A 24,830-nucleotide genomic window follows, 5' to 3' on the forward strand; every position below is an offset into this window, starting at 1 on the left:
TCACTCTTCCTCACTTTTTCACCTGGCAAACGCATACTCATACTTTAAGACCCCACTCAAATGTGATCTTGGCCAAACTTTCATAATCCAGAGCACTTGCTTGTTGCTTCCTGTTGAAACGGAGCTCGAAGGATAGTAAGGAATGATGAGGAAAAAAAGAAAGGAAGAAAGAAAGACACAGACAGGCTCAGGGGGTCTGAAGCTTGAGTTTACTTCAGACAGACTTCAGACAATTTTATTCTTAACCAGATCCTGGTTATATACCACAGGATGACAGTAGGCATGCATGCATTTCCTGAGGGAACAAAGTTCTTATCTTTCAGTGTTCCCAGTCCTACGTAAAATAACCATTTGGGGTAAACAAACATTCTCTTCCTCCGAAACTGTCTTACATAAATCAGATAACATAAAGCAGCTTACTGCTGCCACCACCCTAATGCCATCTGCTCCCAAGTAGTTCCGCAGGTCTTATGTTAATCCTATCTCTTACACTTGCTTTCTATTTTGGGGAGTGTTTCCTGCATTTTATTATAATTATTTGTTTGCATATCTGATTTATCTACTAGTCATTGGTCTTCAGTGGGGGAAGGGGGGTGTACAAGCCATGATATAGAAAGAAAATATTAAAACTAATATATATCTAAAACAACAAAAAGAAATTATTTTACACAGATACTTAATGTATGGATTCACATTGGCTTCCTCACTGTGTTCATCTGTTAGACAGTCATGTGTAACACATGGTACATCATGTAACCTGAGGGAGAAGTTTGAAATTTCAGTGGATCAGAATGATTTCCTCACTCTTTTTCACTTTGTTTGCTGACTAGTTTTGGATGTCCACTTAAGGGAATTGTATCTTATTTAGTTTCATCTAAGTTAACCTTTACAAAATGAAAAGATGGTTTAAAAAGATTCCTACAAGAAACTGTAAATTAAAAATAATTTAATAATGCAAGCATAAATAAAAAAAGGAAACAGCATACCAGACATATTTAGTGTATAGTATGAAATAAATGCAATGTAGAGTATCCCGTGATCAGTCAAAAAGGGGGAGCCAAAAAATTGAGATGATCTAGAAATCTATGAAATTTACATTTACAATAATTATCAATGAACCTCACCCTGAGTGTATATCTTGACTTGAGAAATTATGCCTGTTATAGTATAATGCTACCATGATTAACAAGTTATTAGAATATTTACTTAATGTTTATCTCATCATTTAAAAACTTATGCATTTCATAAATGCATTATATATTGATATAGAGATATGTGTATGCAGTTTATAAATAAACAAATATTGAGGCATGCTCAAAAATTTTCTACTAATAGGAACATGAGACTTAAAAAGAGTTTAAGACTACTGTACTAGTCTTGAGAATAAAAATGGATTTTGTTAATCTTCTCTGACGTGTAGAGGATTCTTATTAACTGTAAATGAATGAATGCCTGCATGATTTCATGAATGAGGTATATCTTAACTCCTTCCCTAAAAGCTTGAAGCTTACAAGAATTTGAAAGGGAAAGCCCAGATATCACTGAACCATTTTCAGTAATGTGTGCTGGAATATAACACAGTTAAAACTATTCAGATTTAATGTCAGTGTTACTACATGTGCTTGAAAAATGCTCTAAGCTTCAGTTTCCTTATTGGTATAATAGGGATAATAGCAGCTTTTTTAAAATTTAAGGATTATCAGGATTAAATATGAAATGCATGTGATGCATTGAATCTGACCCATATTAGGTGCTCAGAAAATGTTATTGATGCTGAGATGATGATGACAACAATTCATTATTGTGATGGCGATGATGTTATGGAACTAAGAAATATGACACTCCCCTCACTCATAATATTTGAAGGTGGTATTGTAAGTAGTCTGGTCTTGTTTTCTTTCTGAGTCTTTATGGCTGCATTTTCATTGCAAAGCGCTTCCACCAGGTGTGCTTCTCTCTTTTTTTTTACATGGGCAGGCACCGGGAATCGAACCCAGGTCTCCGCTTGGCAGGCAAGAACTCTGCCAGTGAGCCTCCGTGGCCTGCCCATGTGCCTCTTTTAAATAACACTTCTATTCAGGTTTGTAGAACAGGGGAGGGAAAGGTATTTACAATTCTAATTTGTGGTTTAGAAAGTAACTTTTGAGTTCGCTTCAAAGATATTTCAAAGTATTCTTGGTAGAACAAGTGTTAATGAGGGAATTAAAAATATAATTAAGTACCATCTTTCACAAATGCTTATTGAATCATGGTGGGGATATCAAGGCCAGTATATTAGGTACTTCTCTTGTCTTACCCTAGTACCAGCCCTGTCTTTGGTGTTGTAGATTCCTGGTTGCTAAATCAAATACCATGTAATAGTTTGACTTAAACAACAGGAATTTATTGACTCAGAGTTCTGAGGCTAGAAGTCCAAAATCAAGATGCCATCAAGACTATGCTTTCTCCTAGAAGAATGTGGCGTTCTCGGGTGGCTGCCATTGATCTTGGTCTTTGACTTTTCTGTTGGATGGCAATGTACATGGAAGACTCTCCTGGCTTCTGTGTTCTATCGATGATCAGCTTTTGGCTGTTCCCTCTGGCTTTTTAGCTGTCTGTAACTTTCCCTATAAGGCCTTCAGTAATAGGATTAAGACCCGTTCTGATTCAGTTGGGCCACACCTTAACTGAAGTAACCTCTACTAAGGTCCTATTATAAAGGGTTCACATCTACTTTAATGGATTATGTTTAAGAATATGTTTTTCTCATTTTGGAGAAAGCTGGAGATTCTGAGAGAGCAGAGAATGACATAGCCATGAGAACCAGAGAGTCCACAAGCCAGCAACCTTAGGAGATAAAGAAGGAAAATGCCTCCTGGGGAGCTTCATGAAACAGGAAGCCAGGAGAGAAAGCTAGCAGATAATGCCATATTTGCCACGTGACTTTCTAGATGAAAGAGAAACCATGACTGTGTTTGCCATGTGCCTTTTCACTTGAGACAGAAACCCTGAACTTCATTGGCCTTCTTGAACCAAAGTATCTTTCCCTGGATACTTTAGATTGGGTATTTCTATGGACTTGTTTTAATTTAATTTAATTTTAGTTAATTTTATCAGCCTTAGAACTTTAAACTTGCAACTTATTAAATTCTCCTGAAAAAAAAAGAATATGTTTTTCTGGGGTAAATTGGTCCAAACCACCACTACTGGGGTACAATACTGTTTTTCACTATCTTGGTGGAGGAAGATAAGGGGAGCAGTTTCATAGGCTTCTACTTGATCATCTCCACTGTGACATTTCTTACCCACAAGCCAAGGAATCAATCTGAGTCCTGACAATCACCAAATATGGCCATACCATTATGTTTAGGAACCAGCTAAAGGATAAATCACCATTAGATAGGTCTGTGAACCTAAGGGATCTACTTTGTGCTGGACCTGGGCCAGAACGTCACTAATTTCCTGGCTCCAGATACACTTTCTCTAACAGGGGTACCATGATAGTGCTTTGCATTCACAGGTGTTAATGTCAACTGGGACCCTGTTTTATTTTTTAGCAAGCTGCTGGAATGTGATATACCAGAATTGTTCCTTTGACTGGGCCATATCTTCAATTTTCCTGGTGTGATTTGTTATTTTTTGCTGGCGTCTGGACATTTAATCAGATTTCCCTGAGTGTGAGACCCAGCAGGTTGAAAGACTTTCCTGTGAAGTCTCTGGGCTCTGTTTTTCTTATCCTGCCCAGTATGTGGTGCTTGTCTGTCTGTGGGTCCCACCAGCAAAAGATGTTGTGGCTCCTTTAACTTTGAAAGGCTCTCCCTGCTGTGCGCGGTGGAGACAGAGGAAAGGTTGTAGGCTGGTTTTAATGGCTTCAAATTGTGAAGTCCTGGGATCTGAATTCCCTGAGAGAGGGATTCCACCTGAGTTGCGTTTCACCCCCCCCCCCCCCATGGGGAAGGTTCATGTGGTAGAGAGCCCTGAAAGCAGCCTGTTTCTGTGTTTGGGGTAGTTGCACCTTGTGTAATCCCGGCGCTGAGCCCAGAGGCAACCGAGCCTCCGTAGAAACAGCTGCAGAAGGCTCTGTTTCGCCCCCTTTCCTCTTTTTCAGTTAGCCCAATAGGCGACTTCCGCCTTAATCAGTTTCGCCTGAGCTGGGGGCCTACTTCTGGTAGTCAGAATTTGTCCATTAACGCCACTATTGGTGTTTGGTTGGGCTCAGTCCCTGCTACTGTTTGGACTCTTTCCTTTCCCTCCGGGTAGCCGCCTGTGGGGGAGGGGCACCGGTTGCTGGCCGCAGCTTGGGAAACTCGCGATCCGAGACTCGTAGCCAGTCAGGGAAGTTGCCTGCAAGGGAGGGGTGTCGGCTGCCGGCCACCGTGGCTTGGGAAACTCGCCTCTCCGAGACTCCCAGCCTGTCTGGGAAGGAGGGAGGGAGGGGCGCTGGCCGCCAGCCGCCGCGGCCCAGGGAAGCGTGCGCCGCTCGGGGAGCTCACCACAGCAGATTCTCGCAGCCAGACCAGCCAATCCAGACTGGGGTACACTGTGTGTCCGATCCCTGCCGCGGCCCCGGGAGCTGTTCTGCACTGTTTCTGGTTATTTAGTAGTTCTGGAGGAGGAACTAAGACGCGTGCACCTTACTAAGCCGCCATCTTGGCCCGGACGATATACCAGAATTGGAACGACTTTTAAAAAGAAGAATTTAATAAGTTACAGGTTTACAGTTCTTAGTCTATAAAAATGTCCAAAGTAAGGCATCCAGGGAAAGATACCTTAATTTAAGGAAGGCTGATGGGTCAGGAACACTGTCAGCTGAGCAGACACATGGCTCTGTTTCTTTCAGCCTCTGTTCCTGTGGTGATTCCTCATTTTGCTTCTCCAAGGCTAGTTTTCATTTCTTGGCTTCCCTTGGCTCTATCCAGGTTCTAGCTTACTTAATATCTCATGGCAGTATCTGCTGGACTCCATGCATCTCCAAGCATCTGTGTCTCTGTTCACCATGTGTCAACAGTTGTGTCAGCTGTTGTGCCAGTTTGAATCTGTGGTGTACCCCAGAAAAGCCAAGTTCCTTAATCCTCATTCAGTGTTTCTGGGAGTTGGGGGGAGGCTTTTTGATTGTTTCCAAGGAGATGTGACCTGCATAACTGTGGGTGATAACTTTTGAGTAGATGGTTTCTGTGGAGATGAGTCTCCATCCATTCAAGGTGGGGTTTCCTTATTGGAGCCCTTTAAGAAGGAACCATTTTGGAAAAAGTTTTAGCACCCATCAGTCAGAGACCTTTGGAGATGAAGAAGGAAAACACCCATGGGGGAGCTTCATGAAATAATAAGCCCAAAGAGAAAGCTAGCAGACATTGTCATGTTCGCCATGTGCCTTTCCAGTTGAAAGAGAAACCCTGACTGTCATTTGCCTTCTTGAATCTAGGTATCTTTCCCTGGATGACTTAGATTGGACATTTCTATAGCCTTGCTTTAATTTGGTCATTTTCACAGCCTTAGAACATGTAAATTTGCAACTTAATAAATTGCCCTTTTTAAAAACCATTCTGTTTCTGGTATATCACATTCTGGCAGCTTGCAAACTGAAACAGCTGTGCTCTGAAGTTTCTTTTGGCTCTGTTTCTGTCATTTCTGACTCTCTCCAAGATGTTTCCTCTTTTAAAGATTCCAGTAAACTAATCAAGACCCACCTGGAATGGATGGAGTTATATCTCCTTCTACTCAAAGGTCACACCCACTATTGGGTGGGTCAGATATCCATGGAGATAATCTAATCAAAACTTCTACATACAATAGTGAATCAATGTTGAATTGTCCTAAGGCAAAATTAGCTCCTCTGGCTCTGGACCTGTAAGACTCAGAACAAGTTATTTGCTGCCAATATGCAAAGGAGGAACAGTCATAGGATACATCTACCCATTTCCATGGGGAGAAATTGGAAGGAACACAGGGGTCACTGGACCCAAGCAGTTTCAAAAACCTGCAGGGCAATGTCCCCTGGATTTCAAAGTCTGAGAGTCCTTTATCTTCAAGGATTTAGAAAGTGGCAGTCCCACCCTTTCCAAGGTGGCTTGTCTTTTTCTGAATGCAACCTTAGGGGGCATTGGGGAGATCACCTTTTTCTCAGCTCCACCCTCTGGAAGTGATGGGGCTGCACCGGGGCTCTCTGCCATTTCTGGGTCACACATTCAACCCCTCCATGTGGTGGCAGCCAGGTTCTCCCCAAGCCCCAAGGAACGTGCTTCACCCTCTCCAAGGCCTGAGGTGGCACAACTCTTCCACTGCAACAAAGTGGAAGGCCCATCCTCTGCTTTTGGGGCAAACTCACCCTCTGCACATGTTTGGATGGGTCCACTCTCCTGGCCTGAGGCTTCTTGACTTTAAACCCCAGCCTCCATGGCTTTGCCTCTGAAGTTACTTTTCCTCCAATGTGTCCCTTCTCTGTCCCTCTCAGTCCCAACTGAGATTCTCTTTATACAGATCCCACAACACTCTCACTGGCTTTCTATGTAGTAGCCTCAGTTCATGCCCATCAGACATAAGGAGTTTCCTCAAATCCTCCCTGGATAACTCCATATCTGATCCTGGCTTTCTCTGAAATGGTTGACTGGTTTGCATTTGGCCCAATCCTCACATGGGGCACTATTCTCTGGGGTCTTCCTTCCTTGAATCCCAGAATTTTGCAGAACATCAATTTCTGGTATCTTTCTACCCAAGAGTTCAGTTCTCAGTGTATCTCTTTCCTGTCATATTTCACTATGAACTGCGAAGGAAAACCAGGCTTCGCTTTCCATATTTAATTTGGAAATCTTTTCTGCTAAATATCCAAGTTCATGGGTTTTAAAATCTGTCTTCCAGCCAAATCCACTAGTCAATGTCAGATTATCTCCCATTTTAAAACAAGGATAGCCTTCCTTCCAGTTTTCAATAATATGTGCCTCATTTCTGTCCAAGGCCCTATCAGAAGTATCTTTAGAGTCCACATTTCTACCAACAGTCTCTTCACAGCATTTCAGGCCTTCTCTATCAAGCTCCTCACAACTCCTCAAAAATCTACCCCTTATCCATTTAATAAGTCATTCCAACATGTTTTGGTATTTGCAACTGCAGCAGAATGCCACTCCTGGTACCAAAATCTATTCTCGTTTGCTAGCTGGTGGAATACAATATACCAGACATGAATGGCTTTTAAAAATGGGAATTTAATAAGTTAAAATGGGAATTTAATAAGTTAAAGGTTTACAGTTCTAAGGCCATGAAAATGTCCCAGTTAAAGCAAGACTATAGAAATGTCCAATCTAAGGCATCCAAGGAAAGATACCTTGATTCAAGAAGGCTGATGAAGTTCAGGGTTTCTCTCTCAAGTGGAAAGGCACACAGTGAATATGGTCAGGGTTTCTCTCTTATCTGCAAAGACACATGGCAAATATGGCAGTATCTGCTGGCTTTCTCTAAGGACCTCTTGTTTAATGAAGCTCCCCATGAGGCATTTTCCTTCTTCATCTCCAAAGGCTGTGGCTATGTCGTTCTGAAGCCCTTCTCTGTTCTCTCAGAATCTCTGGCTTTCTCCAAAATGTTTCTCTTTTATAGGATTCTAGTAAAAGTAAGCAAGACCAATGTGGGTGGAGACACATCCCATCTAATCAAGTTTAATACCCACACTTGATTGAGCCACATCTTCATGGAGATAATCTAATTAAAGTTTCCAACAGACAGTACTGAAAAGGAATTAGAAGAAACAGCTGTCTTTACAAAACGGGATTAGGATTAAATCATTGCTTTTCTAGGGTACATAAATCGTTTTAAACTGGCACAGCTTGCTTAACATCTCAGGTGATGTCTGCTGAGCTCCAAGCATCTACAAACATCAATGTCTCTGTTCTCCAAATGTCAGCATTTGTGTCAACTTTGCTCTCTCCAAAATGTTTCCTCTTTCAAAATACTTCAGTAAATTAATCAGGACCCACCTATAATGGGTAAAGTCACATCCACAGTTGGGCACGCGACAGCTCAGTGGAGATAATCTAATAAAATATTTCCACGTACAATATTGAATCAGGATTAAAAGAAATACCTGCCCCTACAAGATTGGATCAGGATTAAAACATGGCTTTTCTGAGGTATATAGTAGATTCAAACTGGCCCACATGTAAAGGGGAGGGTATTGAATTTATTTGCAGATAGGTTTAGAGAGAGAGGCCATATCTGAAGAGGAAAATTCTGTGGGGGTGAGTCTTAGTCATAATTTATAAGTAGGCTTAGCTTCTTCTTTGCAGGAATAAGTTTTGTAAGGTCAAGCCCCACAATCAAGGGCTTGGCTTATTAAGTTGGTAGTCCCTAATGCTTTTGAAAATATCCAGAATTCCCTAGGTGGAGAAATATAATAATTCCACATTTTTCTCCAGTCCCTCAAGGATACTTTCCAAATACTTCTTAATTTTATGCCCAAATTACTCTGGGATGTATTGGGGTATTAAATTAACCTGTCAAAATAACAAGATCTCATTCCCTATTCTAGGTTCCATGTAATGGTGTTAATAAACTGACCATTCAGGTTAAATTAGTGTGCTATAGAAATTGTAAATTTGTACCAAATCAACATCTCTTCTTTTGGTCTTATACAGAAGCTGAAACTTTAAAATACAGTCAGTATCATATTTTACCCTGTATTCACCCCAGTCCCAACCAATTCAGCTTCATTCTCATCCCTAGTTGAAGTCTGATCTCTTTCCCAGCTTCTCCAACAGTTGCTGTATGTGAAAATGCTGACTCTCAGAGCTGCAGAACCCTAGCTCTGGGTCTCAGGTAGGAGTTAAAACTCAGGAATAGATGTCAGTGCTATAAGAACTTACATATAGGAACCTTTACAATATGCCTTATTGAATATTCTATACCCTTTAATTGTCAATTGCTGATCTCTGTCCATGTTCTATTGCCAGACAACCTATTTCAATTTCAGACTTCATATATTATAGTTAGTGATATTAATGAGGCCTTACAACATCTGTCATCTGGCTTATTTCACTCAACATAATGTATTCAAAGTTCATTTACCTAATTGCATGCCTCACAATTTCATTACTCCTTGCACCTGCTCAAAATTCCATTGTATGTGCACCCCACGGTTCACACTACTGTTCATCCATCAACATACCCTTAGGTAACCTCCATCCATGACAAATCATGAATACTGCTGCCATAAATGCCTGTGTGCAAATGTCCATTCATGACCCTGCTTTCAGTTTCTCCAAGTGTATACCTAATAATGGGACTGCAGAACATATGGCAACCTTGTACTTGGCTTCCCGTGGAACCACCACACTGCCTTCCAGAGGGGCTGCACCATTTTACTTCCCTAACAGTGAATAGGTACATCTCTCTCTCCTCATTTCCTCCAGCTTTTTAATCTTTCTGTTTTTTTAAACAGTTTTACTCACACACCATGCAATCCATCCTAAGTAAACAATCAATGGCTCCCAGTATAATCACATAGTTATGCATCCACCACTACAATCTATATAAAAACATTTCCATTTCTTCTGAAAGAAGACAGAAGAATAGAAAAGGATAAAAAAAAAAAAAAGGAGAAACAACAACATCAAGAATCCCATACCCCTCCCTTATACCCCCCTCTTATTGACATTTAGCTTTGGTGTATTGCTTTGTTACAGTTAATGGAAGCATATTTCAATGTTACTGTTAATTACAGACCCTAGTTATTGATTGTGTTTTTCCATATACCATCCCATTTTCAACACTTTGCAATGTTGATATTTGCTCTCCCTCATGTAAAAACTTTCTAATAGTTGTAGATTTAAGCAACATCATCATTCACTCTAGGTTCCACTAAGTTATACAATCCCAATTTTTATCCTCTACCTTTTCTTCTGGTGTCATACATGCCCCTATCCTTCCTCATTCAACCACACTCACACTTGGCTTTGTTCATTATACTTACAATATTGTGCTCACTTTTTACCCTTGCTTATACTCTTCATTTCTATACCCTTCTCCAAACCTCTCTCTCCTGTCTTTCCTTATCTGCCTGAAGTGCTCCCTTTAGTATTGTAGAGCAAGTCTCTTGTTCACAAATGCTCTTAGTGTCTGTTTGACTGAAAATATTTTAAACTCTCATTTTAAAAAAAATATGGAATGCTTCATGAGTTTGCTTGTCAACCTTGCACAGGGGCCATGTATTCTCTGTATTGTTCCAATTTTAGTATATATGTTGCTGAAATGAGCACTCTCCCTCATTTTTGAAGGACAGCTTGAATTCTTGGTTGGCAGTTTTTTTCTTTCAGTATTTTAAATATATCATACCACTGCTTTCTCACCTCCATGGTTTCTGTTGAGAAATCTGCACATAGTCTTATTGAGCTTCTCTTGCATGTGATGGGTCACTTGTCTCTTGCTGCATTCAGAATTCTCATTTTTTTCTTTGACATTTGATAGTCTGACTGGTAAGTGTCTTGGAGTAGGTCTATTCAGATCCATTCTGTTTGGAGTACTCTGCACTTCTTGGAACTGTAATTTTAAATCTTTCATAAGAGTTAGGACATTTTTAGAGATTATTTCCTCCATTATTTTTTCTGCCCACTTTCCCTTTTCTTCTCCTTCTGGGACACCCATAACATGTATATTCAAATGCTTCATGTTGTCATTCAATTCCCTGAGACCCTGCTCTTATTTCCCCATTCTTTTCCTATCTTTTCTTTCATGTGTAGGATTTAAGATGTCTTGTCCTCTAGTTTGCTAATTCTTTCTTTTGCCTCTTCAGATCTGCTGTTATATGTCTCCATTGTGTTTTTCATTTCTTCTATTGTGCCTTTCATTCCCATAAGTTCTGCTATTTGCTTTGTCAAGCTTTTGAGTTCTTTCTGGGTCACCCAATGTCTTCTTTATATCCTTCATCTCTTTTGCCATATCTTTCATCAACTCATTGATTTTTTTATTTGATTTAGAAGATTTGTTTGAACGTTGTTAATTAGTTGTTTCAATTTCTGTATCTCATTTGAAGTGTTAGTTTGTTCCTTTGACTGGGCCATGTTTTTGTGATTTTTTTAGGCATCTGATTTCCTTGATTAGTTTATTCTGCAGGTTATGGTCTCTCTTTCACCTAGGGTTTTCTTGTTGGTTGGCTCTGTCCTTTATCTGCTTTTTTGACATTCAGTTCAACTTATTCTAGAACTGTAGTTTAGCTGATCAGAATTTTTCAGCTTTTGTTTTTCTGGATCTTGTTCTGTCAGATACGATCTACCCCTATCAGATTTTCTCAGACAAGACAGGTCTAGGACTCAGGATGGGGGTGTATTCAGTATCAAGTTTCCCTGAGGATGAGATCCAGTAGGCTGCCAGTCTTTCCTGTGAGGCCTCTTGAATCTGTGTTTTTTCTATCCTGTCCAGCAGGTAGCGCTTCTCAGCCCGCAACTTCCCACCACCCTAAGGTGGTGTGGTGCCTTTAATTCTCAGAAGACCTGCCCCTGCCAGGGGTGTGGTAGAGACAGAGGCTGAGGTAGAAGGCGGGGTTAAGCTGCTTCTGTTTTTCCAGGCCGGGGGTCTGAATTCTCTAAATAAGAGCTGCCAAACGGGTTGGGCCCTGTCCACCCACCCCCCACTTTTCTTGGGGAAGATAAGCTTTTTAGAGAATTGTCTCCTTCACCTGAGTAGTCACTTTATCTCTCAGATATTCCTTAACTCTGCCCTTGCCTAGGGCAGCACTGAAACCTGAGGATACCTGTAGCTTAATTTAATGGGCAACTAAAAAGTTTTAAAAAAATGGAATAAAAAAATCCTTTCAGAGTCAGACCCCAGCCCCCAATCAAGAGTTGGAGTTAGTATTTGGCCCTATGTGCCCCTTCTCTTGGGGCACAGCCCTTTTTCAGTATTCTGAGCTTGGCCAACTCCAAATACCTCTGGTATTTTTCCTCTCTGCCTGGAAGAAACCTCAGGTCCCTTTTGTGCTTGGTCCAGGTTTATCTGTGCTCATGGTTTGTATTCAGCAGCCCAAATTTGTTAATTCTGCCATTGGACCTTGGTTGAACTACCTTCCCTTGCTCCTAGTAGAAACTGCTTCTTTTTCCCATGGGGAAGTAACAGCAAAATAGCTCACCAGTGGGGGGTGGGGGTGGGTGCCAGCTTTCACAGCTTAAGAGAATCATAGTTCTGCGCTGTGATCTTAGTTCTTCCACCCATTCCAGACTGGTGACTGATATGTATCCAGTCATGGGGGACCCCTAGCAGTTGTTTGAGATACTTCCTGCCTATTTAGTAGCTGCCTTAGAGGACAGACCAAATCCCACACCTCCCTACAATGCCATCTTGCCTTGCTTCCTCATACTTCTTCTTTTCATATATTTTAAGAGTCAGGTTCCCTTTTTGTCACTCTGCCTATGGTAGTTATTTTCAGATGTCAACTTGGCCAGTTGATGGTGCCTAGTTCTATTGCTGTGGACTTGAGCCAATGGCATGTGAACCTCATCTGTTCTGATTACATCTGCAGTCAGCTAGGAGGCATGCCTGCTGCAACGAATGATGTTTGATTTAATTGGCTGGTGCTTAAATGAGAGAGCTCAACGTAGCCTACCTTATCTCAGCACTCGCAGCTCAGCCCAGGCCTTTGGAGATGCAGAAAGGAATCACCCTGGGAAAAGTTGTTGGAACCCAGAGGCCTGGAGAGAAGGCCAGTAGAAATCGCCCCGTGCCTTCCCACATAAGAAAGAACCTCAGTTGAAAGTTAGCTGCCTTTCCTCTGAAGAACTCTATGTTAACTAATTATTCCCCTTTTATTAAAAGCCTATCCATCTCTGGTGTGTTGCATTCTGGCAGCTAGCAAACTAGAAAACAGCCCTAGCTATTCATTGTGATTATTGTTTTCATCTTGTTTCTCATGGTGAAGGTCACCATCTGACCTCTATTTTAGGATCCTACTGTCCTCACTGCTGTCAGGGAGACTTCTGTACCATCAGTATGTTGTCATTATGTCTCCCAACATCAGCTCTGGCTTACCCAAGACAGCCATCAGTGAGCTTCCAGTGGTGCTAGTACCCCTCTCACTAGCACATTCCTATGGCTTCAGTAACCTGCTCATTAATGTACCCAGTCAGGTGGTGGTTTTGGGGTTCTGGCCTTATACAGTATATTCATGCTAACATGCACACTTCTTTGCTACACTTCTGCCATTTATACTTTGCCTAGTGTTGGCTACCATTTTTTCAAAGTATCCGAGAGTCAACCTAGCAGCATTCCTATACCATTTTCCTTGGTGTTAATCCTGTATCACAAGAGTATGTTCCCACATGGATAAGCTCTCCTCTCTTAAATTCTGACCCTCTTGATCCACTGCCATCAGGATTCAGTCCCATATATATTCTACTGGCTCCTGTTGGTACATATTTGCTAGGTCCTGCAGCAACTTCTTCTCTTCAGGTACAGTATGCTCCTGGCTGGGTTATGTTGTAATTTGTCCCTAGTTTTTGTTCTGGTGGCCAGAGGTGGAGTGGAGAATTGATCCTGAGTAGGGGACATATAGTCTTGCAAGACAGAAGCCTCTACAGTAACTTCAAGCCAGCCCTCAACAGGGAGGAGTGGGCCAGTTCTGCTCACACAGATGGTTCAGGAGATCTGAGTTTTAATTTAGGTTCATCATTCCAGATGTGTGCATCTCAAGGCCGCAGCTAGGGCCCCTGATTTTGGCAAAGCAGATATGTTAGAGTTGAGAATTCAGCCTTTGGAGCTTTGAATCCTCATTATTAATTCTTGGGCCTTGTTCTCATATTTTTCTGTACTTCATTTCTAGGAGATGAGCATCTCTTTCTATGCTACTAAGGAGGCCTTCTGATTTTCACACTTAATTTTATATTGTTGATTAATCACCCTAAGCCTTATATCTTATTTTATTGCCTTTCTCCAGTGCATGCAACAACAGCCATCCTATCCCATAATTCTTATAATTACTAATTGCCCTGAACCTCTCAAATGCCTAGAGTATTACATTGGCCAGAACATTATCTTCCATCAGAATCCTATGACAGTTCATCATACTAAAAGCTTTGACAATCATGCTGTTACAGCATGCTAGATGGATTCTGCTCACCAGAATAGGGCTCTTACTGGTAGCTGGCTGGCAGGTAATCTAGCTCCAAAATAAAATTTTAGAATATGATTTCTAAACTTCTTTCAATACTCACTGTCTTAGGTCAAGATCCCTGGGATATACTCTGAGTTAGAGATTTGTGTGCAGAAGGATTATTGGGGTATTCTCTTGGGAGCAACACCTGTAATGAAGTGATGGAAGTAGGGTTGGGCAGAGGTACAAACTGAATTGTGGCCAATTTGCAAAGAGGCTTCAGACACTCTACAAGGAGCTCAGGAGCTGGGATTTCCTTTCAGAGTCATCCTGAATGGGGGCCTCCTTTCTGACCAGTGATTAGATGTCGAAGGCCCTGAAGGAAGAGGTAAACCTAGGTGAGGCAGAGGGCAATAGCCAAAGAGAGACTCAGCTGAGAGCCATCAGCAGCCAAAACTCTGCTGCTGGGGGACTGAGTGCCTTCGTCCCAAAGCAGGGATGTGGGCCAGGCCCCAAACCATTCCCTATTGGAGCTTTTCACTTCCTAACATTACAAAGCCATTTAACGAAATGAAATATTATTTTAAAAGTTAGTTTCTTTACAAGTATAATTAATTACAGGAGTTGAGTTGCCAAATAGAATTTTTAAACACTCATTCAACAGACTATATAACAGAACCCTGAATGCTAGAGAAAATAATTAGGTTGTTTTTCTAACTCTCAGGTTTTATTCAAAATATCTTAAAATCTGGAATTCTAACATGTTGATATGTAGTCTCAATTCAGGGACAGTCCAGAAGGTGTAGCAGGAAATTCTTCTAAGCACACAGCAGATGGCGCTTTGTTTTTAAGTACTACACAGGACGATTTGAACATTTTTAAAGTGGAATCTTTCATTCTTGAAGTGTTTGGCCAATATGACACATAATTATCTGTGGCCTTTAAAGGTGTGTTAATAATTTTATAACAGAAAGCAGGCCTTCATATTGCAGTTTAATTGCTTGGTCACTGCAAGTAATTAAAAAAAACTCTATTTGAGTTGCGCTTTGTCTCTTCTTAAGTTCTGTTGTATTTCACGACCAGGGAGCAAAGTCTGGTTCAGAGAGAAGAATCAAAGCAGATGCTACTTAAGACTCTGCAGTGGCTTAATGGCAGCAACAATTTGGAAAACAAGTACATTATTTTACTTTTATAATTTGTCTTGGTGTAATAGGAGAAATGAGGCTTTGTTCAGAGGCTATTCAGATGCAATAAAAGAAGGTGTGACTTTTAAACTAAATGTGGCTAAAATTTTATAGAATTGGTCCCATGACTTGAGCTTGGGTTAAAAAAGGTGTCCCACCCTGGAAAGAGAAGAAAAGGTGCCCACATTGATTCTCAATATTTTTATTGGCTTGAAAAGTGGATCAATAATTGTTAAAAAAAATTTTAGAAAATATGTTTTTTCTTAACCCTGGTAACTTGAGGTTGCAAGTTGACTTGAATTGGGGGCACATTTTATTTTTCAACAACCTTTTCCTGCAACAAAATGTCACATAAATGTTCATTTTAAAAGAATTTCTTTTTATATGGTTTGGTCTTCAAAATACAAGCAATTATAAATATAACAGCATTAAATAGCCACAGAAAGAGTATAGACAATAGTATTTTAACTGATTTCTCAAAGGTTATGTCCGACAATTTAAAGTTGGGCAGTCCTATTTAATTCTGAAGTGTCTGTCTATCTGTAGAATGGCATCTATTCAAAGTACAGCTGTACAAATGTTGCCAGATTTGAGTTCCTAAGTTCTTGGCCAAGCCACAAGAGAGAATTCAAGAGCACAAAGCAGGCAGAATATTGGTGGCTAAGTACACATGCGGAGAAAATGCGGAAAGTCTTGCAAGAAATAGGGTGGAAGGTGAGAGGTGAGCAACCCTGGCACTATGGGGCAACATGCTTTTATAGCTTTTTGTTCCTTTTATAATTTTGATTAACTATTTTATTATCCTTCCCTTCTCCCTCCTTTGTGGATGTTTGAGTGTAGATGACTCACTCAGGTGAGGTTGATCGCCCCAGGTGCTGTTTATTGCTCAGTTCTACTTACTCCCTGTCTCCCCTCCTTGTTCAGGGCTCTTTCTCCCACCCTTCCTTCTCTCCAGGGTGGTGCCTGCTGGAGGATGTTGCCTTTGGGTGGGTTGACTGCCTCTGGACGTTTGTGTAGGTGGGTAACCCCAGGCAGGATGTCCCTGTGCAGAACAGGCCCTCCTGACCTCGATTAACCCTCCTTGCTCAAGCCCTTCTTTATGGTATTTTCTCTCCCCCCTCAGGTCCCTGTTCCATCCTGTCTCAGCAAAATGATAGCAGGAAGGAGCCTGAGAAACTCTGATCATTATATTCACTATAAAAATTATCTTTACTTGTGTTTTCTTTTTTCTTTTGGACACTGGAGTTATCGATTTCTTCTATAATGCAAATATTGACCTAGGATGCAAAGGGAGTGGATGAGAACAAGGAATGAAATTATAAGTCACTTCAGGGATTTATTAATAACCTTCCTTACAATTAAAATATTTCTGTGACATTCTTATTTCCTACCATTTGCTGGGGAAGAAAACTTTTCAAAGCTGGCTTCAACTTTTGTTGATTTATATATAAAAAACAAATGGGGTGGGCCACCGAGGCCTTCTTGCCTGCCATGCTGCAGACCCAGGTTTGATTCCCAGTGCCAGCCCATGCAAAAAAAAAAAAAAAAAAAAAAATTGATCTGCTTCATAATTGTACCATCTTTCATAGTTTCACTGTTGCTATTATTCTTGAAAACTGAAAGGTTTTAAGATATGAGGTATTTGAGAGAAAGGAAAGTAGACGAAAAGATTGTAAATGAGCGTGCTTTATTGGCTGCATCCGTCCGTCTGTCCTTCCATCTGGGCAGAACTCACCGAACCCAAGAAGGAGTGAGGTGAGTCCGCGCACGGGCTTTGGCAAGTGCAGTTTTTAAGGGCAGGGGTTAGGTGATGACATGAAAGGGGCGGCCACATTAAACAAAGGATTATTATGCTAGTGGGTTGAGCAGCAGGTGGTTAGATGTCCGTGAATAGATGTTTGCTGCGCAAAGACCTTGATTGTAATGGTTCACCTCCCATGTTTGTTCGGAGTGACTTCATGATTCCAGCCATAGAGCCCTCCCTTATTCCCCCGACCTAACAAAAACCATACCCTAAATTGAAGGGATCTTCCAACCCTGCCCATCCTTAACAAGGCAACTGCTCCCCTTTCATTGGAAACAAGTTTCTTCCAGAAAGTTTCTCCATATTATAAGGGACAAGGGAAAGATTCTTTTACTATCTAGGTTCATCATGTCCCTAAAATTTATTAAAAGTGAAATTAAACAATGCTTATCCCTCTCATAAATAAGGAAAAACCATTACATTGTATTCAAAATTTAAACATTTTAAAAATGTTAAAAATAGAAATTTATGTAAGTCAAGCAGTTTGAAAAAAGCTGGTCTATGTACTTTGAGATTGAAGTGGCTCTTAAGTTTTTTTGAGCTGTTGGGCATCTTAACAAGCAAAACATTTTATAGAAAAGACTGGTTTATTTTAAGCCATTGGTCATAGGAGGATATTATTCAAAGAAAACAAAACTGTTATTAAACATGCATTGCCTCTCTGTATTAGGATTTAGGGAAAGATATGTATGTATTCTACATGTCCTTTCTTTCCTTTTAAGCTGCCTTTGTAGCCAGTGGAATAAGCTGAAGGTCTCAGAATGCCCTAACTATATGTACTTGATCCCTTACTAATATGGCTCACTAATATTCTGAGATGTTTGTGTTTTTTCTTCCATCTTTCTATATCAACATTCCCCTTTCCATTCTATCCATTCAATCCCATTCAATCAGGTAGCAAGTTCTGTATGTTAGTCTCTGGAGAAGGTATAAACCAGTAAATCATGCATAGTAGGTTTGTAACATTTTATGGTTTTTATTTCCAAAAAATAAAAAAAATTAGATGTAAGATAAAATTTGAGGAAATAAGCAAAGACGCTTCAAGAAGCAAAAGAGAAAGAGCTTTTTGTAAAGAAGGCCCCCAACCTGGGCAAGAGACCACAGGCTACTGGCTTGCTTGAGAGAGGAGCTGTGCATTGCTCCCCGGCTTCAAAGAGATGTCCTCCTGATCAACTTTAGGTGTGAGGCTCCTGGCTTCACCAAACGTTCTTCTATTCCACTTGAGGCAGGGGGCTCCTGAGTGCCAAAGGGACCTGAGAGAACCACTCTGGGCTTGGCCAGCAAGCAGGGCTAGAGTGATCATAATAGAATGGAGATTAAAAGTCTTATTCTCTGGTTCTCACAGAAAATGAACAAATTCTGGTCCACTCTAGATTGAGGAAGGAACCCAATAATAATAAAGACACAACATGCCACTCTTCCAGTTGGGTTAAAGACTCATAAATATGCTCATTCATTTACTTGTTTAAAAATATTTATTAGAGAGGTGGGCAATGGTGGCTCAGTGGCAGAGTTCTCACCGCCATGCCAGAGACCTGGGTTCGAGTCCCAGTACCTGCCCATGCCATGCTAGAGACCTGGGTTTGATTTCCAGTACCTGCCCATGCAAAAAAAAAAGTTATTAGAATTATTTGATGAGTTAGGCACTGTTCTAAGGGCGTAGGACTTGTCTGTCAACTCAAGATGTTTACCCTCACAGAGATGAAGATAAAATGCTATTTTCATTTAAAGAAGATAAAATGATATTTCTGAGTAGTCCTGTTACTCATCAACTTCCTCTTTCAGAGATCTGGGGTCTTTTTCCACCCTCAATCCTCAGAGAAGAAAGTGATTAATTCCAAGGTAATTGTTGAAAAGCATGCAGATTAGAATGGCTGGGGGAGAGCAGTGTTATTGAGAATATGCAAGGGAAGCACTGCCCTTTAGGAAAGATGCTGATAAAGGCATAATTAAAGGGAACCTGGGCCACAGAGTATAAACAATTCTTACCCTTTCAATCTGCAAGTGTGTCTCCCTTCTCAATTGCTGCCCTGAAATCTTCTCCTTGTTGTAACCCTTTACTCAATACCCTTACCTTGTGTTCTGAGCTTGATGATAGGCAGGGCAGTTTCCACTAGCATTTAATTTCATTTGTTTTCTTCCAGGACGATGCTTCCTGGGTGATTGGTGAGTCACAGAAGCTGCTTGTCTGTTTGCCAAAGTGATAAGAAAAGAGAGCTTGTCTCTTTGAAACAGAATATTGGAAGACACCAGATGTGATTGATTATCTTTTGAAAAGTGTGGTTCAAAAGGATAATGTCTTCAACCAAGATAATCTGGGAATTTTCCTATTACTCAAGTTTTAGCAATTTTCCAGTCTCTCTGACAGTATATGAGCAAATCAATCAACTCATCAATGTCCTTCTATCAAGGCCAACTGTACTAATATCTCCCTTTGAGAAGAAACAAAACAGTAAATAATCAGCCTACTTTTTGTAGACCATTTCCAGTTTGATTAAATCTCTTTTTGGATTTTATTTTTCAAAGTGTCTACAATATAGACTTTATGTGCTTCTGTTATAAGCACTGAATGGTCAAATATCTAACAAGAAGTAAGTATGGAAACATATTCTCTATTTTATAACATCATAATGGGAACAAATAACAAACTTACTTGCCCAAACAGAAAAGCCAAACATTACTTTCCTCACCCTCACAACAACAAAATGTGGTACAAAGAGCACTGGACCAGGAGTCACAGACCTAGGTAGTGGTCTCAGTTCAGCCATCAATTAGCTGGGTGTCCTGAGACAAATCACTTAACACTCTAGGCCTTGGTGTCCTCATTTGAAAGATGAAGGGGCTGATATGTATGGCCAACTGATTATCAACAAGGGTGCCAGTTGCATTCAATGGGGAAAGAATGGTCTCTAAAATAAATGGTGCTGAGAAAACTAGATATTTACATGAAAAATAATGAAATTGGACCCCGTACCTCACACCATACAAAAACCTTAATTCAGAAATGATCAAGGGTTATAGGTATAAGTCTCCCTGGAAACGTGGGACGTGACTTCCAGGGATGAGCATGGCCCTGGTATCACGGGATTGGTTGACCTAAAGGGGGAAAGGAAATATAGTTTCAGTGGCTAAGAGGTTTCAAATTGAGTCAAGAGGTCATTCTAGAGGTTACTCTTATGCAAATTTCAGTCAGATATTGCAAACTGCCACAGTATGTCAAGATCCAACCAAAGGATACCTTGGGTTCTACAAAACTTTTACTTATTAAGTTTGTTTTTCAGAGACTTAAAGCCTCCAGGTTCTTCCTATGCCAGAAAAGCCCTGAAACCCAGAAGTACCAGGCTCTCCAAGAACAACAACCAATTTCATTTCTCTGCCCCATAATGTTGATACTCTTTTTAGTATGAAGTAGTTAGAATGGTTGTCTCTCAGATATCCCTCAAGATTGAGAGAATTAGCAAATGAGAGGGAGGAGCTGTAACCAAGAAGTTAGGATTTAAGGATGATTATGAAACTGAATTATTATCTAGATATTCCTTTTTTTTTTTTTTTTTTTTTTTTACTTTCTGGTACATCAGAATAGATAGATGAAAGTACCTGAAATCTCTGAACTGTAATCCAGTTGCCTTGATCTACGATAAAGATTGTATAGCCTTTATCTTGTGCCCTTGTGCTTGTAAAAACCTTGTGATTGACCTTCACTTATACCCATTTTATCTGGTTTTGTTTGTTTGTTTGTTTGTTTTACTTTAAAGTTTTATGACCACTAAAGTGAGCCCCTAATATATATTAATGAAGGACTTTGGATAATTCCAGAACTAACCCACCCCAATTCCAAAGTAATCTTGATAACCAAAATTGGATCTAACCAAAACGGGCCCACCTGACATGCAAAGTAACTTAGATTTTAACCTATAAATGTTCTATACCTCGTTATAATACTGGAAATCACACCCATCTTAAGGCCACCATTTTCTTACATATATTCTGTGACTAAACAGGTAATCAATCTGTGCATGCTCAAAAACTAGATCACCTTTAATTATATCATCTGGAGCCATTATGCTTATCATCCTAAAATTTGTCCATCTTTTAATAGTATAATACTATCAGAATTACTGCAGTTCAGGGAGTCAGATATTTAGATCAGTAGGCCATCTATCTGTTCTCCTGCTTCAAGCCTAGCAATAAACTCTCTGTTTGAAACAGCTGTGTCTCAGGAATAGGTCATTTGAGCAACTGGGCAGAAAAATCCACCACCAGTACCAACTTCGTGTAAATAGTATCACACAATATGTAGTGTGATGGTTTGAAAGGATGTATGTCCCCTAGAAAAACCATGTTTTAATCTAAATCCCATTTTGTAAAGGCAGAATAATCCCTATTCAATACTGTATGTTTGAAACTGTAATCAGATCACCTCTCTGGAGATGTGATTTAATAAAGAGTGTTTGTTAAACTGGATTATGTAGAGGTGTGTCTCCACTCATTTGGATGGGTCTTGATAAGTTCCTGAAGTCCTATAAAAGAGGAAACATTTTGGAGAAGGAAGAAGATTTGGAGAGAGTGGAGAATGAAGGAGATTTGGAGATAGCAGAGAATGCTGCAGTACCATGAAGCAGAGAGTCCACGAGCTAGCGACTTTTGGAGATGAAGAAGGAAAATGGCTCCCAGGAAGCTTCACGTAACTGGAAGTGAGGAGAGAAAGCTAGCAAATGATGCCATGTTTGCCATGTGCCCTTCCAGCTGAGAGAGAAACCCTGACTGTGTTCGCCGTGTGCCTTCTCACATGAGAGAGAAACCCTAAACTTCATTGGCCTACTTGAGCTGAGGTATCTTTCCCTGGATGGATACCTTTCACTGGACATTTCTATAGACTTGCTTTAACTGGGATGTTCTCTCAGTCTTAGAACTATAAACTAGCAACCTATTAAATTCCCCCTTTTAAAAGCCATTCCATTTCTGGTATATTGCATTCTGGTAGCTAGCAAACTAGAACATGTAGTCTTTTGCATCTGGCATTCTACCCAGAATAATGTTTTTGAAATTCATCCATTTTTGTAGCATCTATCATCAGCATTGAGTTTCTTTTTATTCCATTGCCCACATTATGATTATCTATCAGTTCATGGACATTTAAATTGTTGGCTATTATAAATAGTACTGTAATTCAATTCTTCACGTGGGCATATATATTCATTTCTCTTGGGTAGATGTTAGAGTGAAACTACTGGATCCTATCTATCCTATAGTAAATTTGCGTTTGACACTTTAAGAAAATGCCAAACTATTCCCAAAGAGAATCTATCACTTTATACTCCCACCAGCAATGTATGAAGGTTCCACATTTTTGCCAGCATTTAGTATTGAACATCTTTTTTATTTTAGCCATTTTTTGGGTTAGGATGTGAAGTGGTATCTCACTGTATATATATATATTTTTTTTTGGCATGGGCAGGCTCTGGGAATTGGACCCAGGTCTCTGGCATGGCAGGCAAAAATTCTGCCACCAAGCCACCATTGCCTGTCCAGTATCTCACTGTAATTTTACTTTACATTTTCTCAATGTCTAATCAAATTGAACATATTTTTATATGCTTAATTGCCATTCTTTTATTTTAAGTAGTGAAGTGTCTATTCAAATCTTTTGCCCATTTCAAAAAATAGATTGTTCTTTTTTTTGCATTTTACTGAGTTGTAAAAGTTTTTTATGTATGCTGGATACAAGTTTTTACTGGATAAATGAGTTTCAAATATACATTTGAAAAATGTATATTTACATAAAAGCATGGATCAAGGATCTAAAACCATAAAACTCTTACAAGAAAATATATGGCCAAACCTTGGAGTTGGCAATGATTTCTTAGATATGATACCAAAAGCCCAAGTAACAAAAGAAATGATATAAGTTGGACTTCATCAAAATTAAAAACATTTGTACATCAGAGGACATTATCAAGAAGGTGAAAAGACAACCTACAGAATGGAAGAAAATAGTTGCAACTCATATATCTGATAAGGGTTTAATAGCCAGAATAGAACTATTCTATTAGTTAGAATAGAATAGAACTCCTACAACTCAACAAACTCCTACAACTCAACTCCTACAACTCAACAAACAACCCAATTTAAAAATGGGCAAAGGACTTGGATAGAAATTCTACAAAGAAGATCTACAAATAGACAATAATCACATGAAAAGATGTTCAATTCAACATTAGGGAAATGAAAATCAAAACTAAAATGAGATATTCCTTCACAGGCATCAAGATGGCTATTATTTTTAAAATGGAAAATATGTGTTGGCCAGGATGTAGAAAAACTGGAACTACCCAATATCACTGATGAGATTATAAAATGGTGCAGCTGCTGTGGAAAACAGGTGGGTCCTCAAAAAGTTAAACAGAATTACATATATGACCCAGCAATTCCACTTCTAGGTATATATCCCAAAGAATTGAAAAAAGAAACTTGATTAGACAGTTAAACACCAATGTTCATAGTAGCAATACTCATAATAGCAAAAACATGGAACCAACCCAAGTGTCCATGAACAGATGAATGAATAAACAAAATGTGGTATATACATATGATGGATATTATTCAGCTATAAATAGGAATGAAGCTCTTACACATACTATAGCATGAATTATTCTTGGAAACATGCTGAGTGAAATAAAACAGACACAAAAGGACAAATATTGTTATGATCCCACTTTTATGACATATCTAGAATAAGCAAATTCATAGATACAGGAAATAGATTAGAGGTTTCCTGAGGTAGGGAATAGGAGGAATGGGGAGTTATTGCTTAATGATACAGAGTTGGGTGATGAAATAGTCTTGATAATGGATGGTGTTGATGGTAATACAACATGGCATGTGTAATCAATACCACTGAAATGTACATTTAAAAAACAGTTAAATATGAAATTTTGCACTATGTATATATGTGTGTGTGCGTGTGTGTGTATATATATATATATGTTTATATATATATATATAAACACGATTTTTTAAAACACCAAAAAATGAGGGAGGGAGTTGGATTAGGTTACCTGTAAAATCTCTGCTGGCTCTAAAATTCTGACATGCCTGTTTACTATTCCATTAGCCAAAATCACATTCACTATTTAAGCTACCACACCAGAGGAGACTAAATAGGGATTCATCTCTCCTTCTATGGAAGTTTGTTTAAGTAGTAGAAGCCAAAGTAAATGTCCACATGGCTGTAATTAGTGTCACATTGTTTTACGACAATTTTGGAAAATGAAGACTTAGAAAGCGAAAATTAACCAATGCAATATGTATCATATTTGCAGAAACATTCAATTAAATCCCAAGCAACTGTGCACTCAGGTTCAAGCAGTTTTGATCCTCAGTGATCTCAAAACACAGCTTCTCAAAGAAGTAGGAGACCAAACTGTAAAGGTCTCACTAACAGATAGCAAATGAAAATGACTCCTGTGTATGCTCATAGCAACTTTTCCTAAAACCAGAGGAAATCTTAGGTATTCATGTTCTTTTTTTCTTAGGTATCTCAACTAACGCCTCTTCAAGCATGAAGTTTAAGGAAGATTTAGGAGAGTGGGAATCAAGGACTCTTTTGCTTGTGTCAGGTTGTGACTAAATACATAACCCAAAGCACCCATTGAGATACTTTCCCTATGGAATGCTAACATCATTTTACTCTGTGCACTCAAGAAAGCTCTTTATAATTAGGTGAACATAAGCCCTGGGTTTCTCAGAATTATAAGTGATGGTTTATACTTGTGGTATGTCTCGGCTTAAATATTACTAC

General features: G+C 39.6%; 1 long non-coding RNA gene and 1 other non-coding gene across 4 annotated transcripts; one reads left to right on the top strand and one right to left on the bottom strand.

Moving 5' to 3' along the window:
- The first annotated feature begins 1,538 nt into the window (after window positions 1-1,538).
- Window positions 1,539-24,830, top strand: LOC143689879 (uncharacterized). Of its 3 annotated transcripts, XR_013178949.1 has the most exons (6): window positions 1,953-2,080; window positions 8,712-8,781; window positions 18,815-18,871; window positions 19,174-19,620; window positions 23,292-23,411; window positions 24,565-24,830. It is a non-coding gene; the product is annotated as an uncharacterized LOC143689879 (long non-coding RNA). The 3 variants fall into 3 exon arrangements; XR_013178947.1 differs by lacking the exons at window positions 1,953-2,080; window positions 8,712-8,781; window positions 18,815-18,871 and adding an exon at window positions 1,539-1,874; XR_013178948.1 differs by lacking the exons at window positions 8,712-8,781; window positions 18,815-18,871.
- LOC143643008 (U6 spliceosomal RNA) lies at window positions 10,118-10,220 on the bottom strand. The gene has a single exon (XR_013156064.1). It is a non-coding gene; the product is annotated as a U6 spliceosomal RNA (small nuclear RNA).

The sequence above is a fragment of the Tamandua tetradactyla genome, chromosome 7, assembly GCF_023851605.1.
Source record: "Tamandua tetradactyla isolate mTamTet1 chromosome 7, mTamTet1.pri, whole genome shotgun sequence".
Taxonomy (NCBI): Eukaryota; Metazoa; Chordata; class Mammalia; order Pilosa; family Myrmecophagidae; genus Tamandua; species Tamandua tetradactyla.